This window comes from Podarcis liolepis (assembly GCF_965112155.1).
Source record: "Podarcis liolepis genome assembly, chromosome: 1".
In the NCBI taxonomy this organism is placed as follows: Eukaryota; Metazoa; Chordata; class Lepidosauria; order Squamata; family Lacertidae; genus Podarcis; species Podarcis liolepis.
In genome coordinates this window covers 90,235,109-90,241,157 of record NC_139554.1, presented here as the reverse complement: position 1 = coordinate 90,241,157, position 6,049 = coordinate 90,235,109, and positions in this window count along the sequence as shown.

The following is a 6,049-nucleotide window of genomic DNA, read 5'->3' as shown; positions in this document are numbered from 1 at the left end:
AATTCGTTCTGGAGGTCTGTTCTTAACCTGAAACCGTTCTTAAGCTGAGGTACCACTTTAGCTAATGGGGCCTCCCACTACCGCTGCACAATTTCTGTTCTCATTCTGAGGTAAAGTTCTTAACCCGAGGTACTACTTCCGGGTTAGTGGAGTCTGTAACCCGAAGTGTTTGTAACCTGAGGTGTTTGTAACCCGAGGTACTACTGTACTTGCTGGGAGGGTGTCATTTCCCCCACACCCGTCTTTCCTGAGGATCCATGCTCTTTTGCCTACAACCCAGTTTCTTATTTATTCCTACTATACTCACCCCAAAACAAGAAAGTCTGTACTTGTAGGAGAACCTCTGCAGCTGTTACACTGAAATTTGGCAAGCTTTGCCCTCTCAGAAGGAATGACCATGTCTGCAAATTGCATCGAGTTCTGTGAAAATGGGGGGAAGAGTTATAGTCAGTTTTAGATTTCCCATTATAGTGAATGGGGAAAAAACAACAGGGTTTCATTTTTAACAGATCTAATTCAGTCTTGAATAGTGAGTCGAACTGGGAAACGACAGAGCTGCTCCAAAACAGACCCAACTGCTTCCCCAAACTACAGTTACAACTCTAAGCTAGTGACCAGTGCACACCCCTCAATATGCATCCCCCCATTTGATAGGAGCAACAGCAATCTCAAAACACAGAGTACTAAACCAGATCTATTAAGGGTGGGCTGCATTCCTACTCCCCAATGAAGGCCCTGAGCTTTCCAAACCTCTCCTGGAAGTCCTCATGAAAGGGCATGTGTGTATGTACTGGGAAGGAAGGATTGTAAACCGCCTCTGCCTGATTTTCTTTGATTCTGTTATGTACTGAGTTGAATTGGATCCAAAATGCAGCAGTCTGATTGGTCCTAGAACAATAGGATCCAAAATGCAGCCATCTGACTGGTCCTAGAACAATGCAGCAGTATGATTGGTCTGCAGGAGCCACCCAATCCAGCTCCAGATGGAAGTGAATCCACAACCTGATTGGCCTACAGGAGAATTCCAGAATTAGCCAATCACGTGCAGCCCATTGTGTAAATGATGAATATAAAGCAGATACTTTGTGGGAACTTTCATTCCTCCTCCCACTATGAGCTGAATAAAGAACATGAAATCCACTCTTGACTCTGAGTAGATTTCAGATTACCCTGACTCCTACAACCATCCACAATATCTAATGCCCCTTTCTTGGGGATGCTCAGAACTAGTATTGTGTACCACAAGCACTATCACCAGCATTACTGCTGTGAGTTCTTGTAACGGATGTGATGTAAGCTACATGCAGAGATAATGGAGGGAATTCACTGGGCAATGGGCCCAGAAATGAACATTGTGTGCCTGCAACGCTCACGTCAAAGAAGAGGCAGATTTTCGCTCAGATCTGAGCTGAATAAACATTTAAGGCTAGCAACAGCAGCGGCACTCCAGACATTGCCAGAAAGAAACTGGGTCCCTCTTTCTTTGTCATGCAGTTTAGGGGTGCAAAGGGGGAAGAGCCCCAGGGACTACTGCCATTGCACCAAGACTCTGGAGATTGCGGGAGGGGGGGCATGGAAAAGAAAGGGATTTGGTATCCCTCTGGAACAACTTGAGCTAGCTCTGTTGAAAGGAGATATAGGGGAATGAGGTTGGGGCAAGTGCATGGGTGGAGGCAGGGGGCGGAGGAAGGGGTTTGGTGGGTGTGGGCTGCCCCGGGTGTCATCATTGAGGGGGTGACAAAATCCCGGGTGGCACTCACTGAAGGGCCTGCAATGTGCCTGAGCCACACATCTCTCCTGGGAGAGACGCGGTGGCTTGGGCACATGCAGGCTCCACACTGCCCAAACGGTCCGCCCGCTGCCTCCCCCCTAGCTGTAGGGCAGCTGAGTGGGAGGAGGCAGGCAGATACTGGAGGCCCCATGGTGTGCCCTGCCCCTATGGCCGCTTACCCTGCCCTTGCCCTGCCCCTATGGGTGGCTCCTGCCACCCCTGGGTGTGCCACCCCAGGTGCCCGCAGCAGCTTCCTCCACCGCTGGGTGGGGGACATATGAATATTGAACTGGCTTGGGGGGGGGGAGTGAAATACTTTCCAATTTGGGTGGAGGGGAACACCTCATTTAATTTCCTGATCCCATGCAAGTGGATGGGAATGTAACTATCTCTAGCAAACCATGGCTGAAGTGCAGGTTCTACAGCTGCCAGCACTTCCTGTTATTCTGTCTATTGTGGGAAGGCACTGCAGTGGACTCCCTCTGGCAATCCCGTTTGCGTAAGTGCCTGTATTGAATCCTTTTCAGGCTACAGGTTAATTATTTTATCAGGTGTTCCTTTATGGGTTTAAAAGATTCCACTGAATTATATATATATTAAAAATCAGCATCCTACAGATGTGGTGAATGCATATGTAAGTTCTTTTATAGTGGCTTTTCATTTCAAATATTGACTCAAGTGGGCGCTGCTATATTTAGAACATCATAATGAAGGGTGCTCTATGCATATAGATGCTTTGTGCCCTTGCTGTGTAGAAATTGTTAAGAGGGACTTCTTTGAGCTCTGCTTCTTTGTGCCTCACTTCTAAGCGCGCTCTCTCTCTCTCTCTCTCTCTCTCTCTCTCTCTCTCATAAAAAATCCCAGCCAGAATTAGACAAGAGAAGCGTCATTTGGCATCGGAGTAGATGACGTCTAAAGATTAAAAATCTGAGGGCTAGGAATCAGCAAGCTGTTGGGTTCCACTTCTGTCCCTTTTTATTATTATTTTTTATATTAAGTGGCATATGGAGTTAGAGGAGAGGAAAGCAGGCAGGCTCTCTGTTTAATTTATTTTTTAGAACTCATGCCCCACCCATTTCAAACACATTATCAGGGTGTCTTAGAATAAAGAAGTATGTGGAAGGGTCTGGCGGAAGGAGCACATCAAAACAGTGTGTATCCATAACTCACAGAAAAACCCATACTCAGGCCTCTTTCTTTATAGGCTTTCTGCCTTACAGCACAGAATCATCCTCATGTCAGAATCATTGTCTTTTCCTCTCCAGTTTCCCCTAAGTTCCAGCACTGGACTACCTTATGGGTGGGAGCATCTTTTAGGGCTTTTTTGGTGGCAGATGAGTCAGGGGGCGATTTGGGATTTCCCCTTGCAGTGAGCTTGCATCCAAGGGGCACTGTGTTAGTTGTCCCCACCCTCAGGCACACAGACTCTTCTGGAGGCCTCTTAGACTTGTTCCTCCACTGCTTGAGCCAGTGAGTGGGAGTGTCTTGAAGGTCTTGGTCTTGGTCTTAGTTTCTCTGCTTTTATTCTCTTTTCTTTCTGGTCTCGGTGCCCCACTAAGCCCCCCAAACCCAGGTTTCTTCCAGCAAAGTGTTGGTGGTTTCTGTCTTTCCCTAGTTTCAAGATCCCACCTGACCTCCTTCTAAGCAGCCTACCCTCTTACTGGTGTGCCCAGGCTCTGGCGGTCCATAGCTTACCTCTCCTGCTGGCTTCTCTCTTGGGCTCATTGGGATGCTTCCACAGCTGTGTCCCTTTGCAGCTTTGGCTTGAGATGTCAATCAGCTGACTTTGGATGACATTGGGTGGTTGATGGCTGGGCAACTGCAAAGCAATTCGAAACAAGCAGGAAGAGTCAAGACCAAACTGCAGTTAACCACACTCTCCAATAGAAAGGGCATCTTTGGGCACTGGGAGCAGACCATTTTATTTCCCCAGGCTTTGAAACTTTTGTTGATTTGTTTTGCTAATTTTAAAAATTCTGTATTTATTACTTCCCTGGTTTTCTTTATCAGGTCAGTGCTGTAGCAGAAGCCCAGTGCTGGAACTCACAGAAAAATAGCAAGGAAAAAACCCTGATTCTTACCTAAGAATGATCCTGCACTGTATGGCAGAAAGCCAATAAAGAAAGATCCCTGTCAAAATGACCTATGGAATGTTGGCAACTTCTGGATTCAGGCCTTCAGCCAACTCTACCTACCCAACCTTCATATACACCCATCAGTAAACAGGAGTGCCACTTGTGGTGAAGCGCTCTGCTGCGGTGGATGCCTTAAGTTACATCCCAGTAAACTGTGAACGTCAGTTTTCTAGCCAGAAGTTTGGCATAGAATAGTCTTCAAGAATTCAGAGAGCCCCTTTGCTCACAGACCATCTCAGTGCTGCAAAAGCTTCTGGGAAGTAAAGATGGAGTGGGATAAGCTTAGGTCTCTCTAGGGGGCAGATATGGAAAGAAGACTCCAAGATCCTTACCACTTCTCCTGACCTTTTCCTACAATTTTGACCACAGATCCCATGAGACCTGCAAATTACTGGAGATCGCTGGAAGCACCTTCTGCATTATTGAGTGGAGGAAGCAGACCTGAGCAGCCCTCGGGCAAACGCAGCGTATCCTTGTCTGTGTGCATTGGGTTCCTTGCCCCAAAGAAGCAAACTTTTAAAAAAGAAAAGAATATTTTTGTTAGATTACTATAAAACTTGGCCATTTAAAAAGTTTAAGTCATGGGCCTCAAGTCAGGTAGCCAAAGGACAATGGAACAAAAGGCATGGGCAAATAGGACAGTTCTCAGGGTCTCCTTCATGGGGAAAAAAAGGCTTCGGTTTTTAATTTTGACTGCACATGTAGCAATAAAGCCACATGAACACATACTCATTTCTACCACTGCTTAAAATTATCTGTCTCCTTCTAGTTTGTTCTTGCATGGATCAGAATTTCACTTCCTCTTAGAGGATTATCAGTTAATGGTTTGGATCCAGGTTAACCACTGAATCCCAAGCACCCTCCCAATTTGATTACTGGGGTGGGTGGCATGTACACTGGTGCCACTGGTGATGAGAGTGTCGTATTGCAGCAGGTACCCTGAAATCCCCAGTAAGCTGCCAATGCGGTTTCTCTCTCCAGTGATTCAGTGTGGAAATCCTCCCAAACAGTGCACTTCTGGACAGAGAAAAGTGATGATGGCTTTGGATCTGCTGGATCCAAAGTCCCATTGAGCCACAAAGTGACCCAATCCTTAGGCCCCTCAGCTGTGCTAGACACAAAAGGAAACTGTGCCACACTTCAGCCCTGGCTAGCATGATCTGTCACAACTTCAGGTTCACCACAGTGACTCTGCCACTCTGATCCTCCCAGGCGCCATGTTAGGATTGCTGTTTGAGGACAGGATTAGACATCTACTCAGAAGTAAGTCCCGTGGAGTTCAGTAAGGCTTACTCTCAAGAAGCTGGCGAGGATTTCAGCTTAAGTTACTCACACTTAGGTCTTCTTGACATCAATATTGGGGGAGGAGTATTTATTTATTACATTTGTACCCCCCTTTTCCTCCAAGAATCTCAAGATGGCGTACACAGTTCTCCTGCTTCCCATTTTATCCTCACAGCAACCCTATGAGGTAGATTAGGCTGAGATATAAATGCTTAAGATAGGACTTCAGTGCAGCTAACTCAGTGTAGATCTGATCCAATGTTACCAGTACAGAGACATTTTATGTGCACTGAGTGTTCAATTTAAAATTAGCAATGTATTTATTTAATTAGTATATTGGGCAGGGTGGGGGATGTCAACCTTGCATTTTAAGTACAGAGAAACAAAAAGCATATGGGAAATCAAATTCCTTCCCACCCACTCACATTTCTTTTGGTGTCTGTTATTTGTCCATCTCTACAGTGCAGACTCTCTCCCCCCCTTCATATTTTTTCCAACTTGCTTCAGAAAACGGTCAAGACAGCACAGTGACAGGCAGAACAATTGAAATTTTAGACCACCTTTCTGCACGGCAGCTGGCATGCATGCACTGACTCATGCAGAACTGCATAGGTGTGTGGGTGTACCCACATAACAATTTACTCAGGTTCACATAGCAGAAAGGCCTGATTTTTGCAAGAGACCATTTGTGAGTCAGGTAGGTTGCACCTTAAAACAGTAGGTTTGGTGTGTGTGTTTTTAATGCTTGAGATGGACCATGCACCTATGCCATCCCCTTTTGGCTTGCCAAACGTTTTGTTTGTCTCAAGAAACAATGGAGTGCACTTCTGGGGGTGAAGGCAAACCGCTGTGTTAGCAA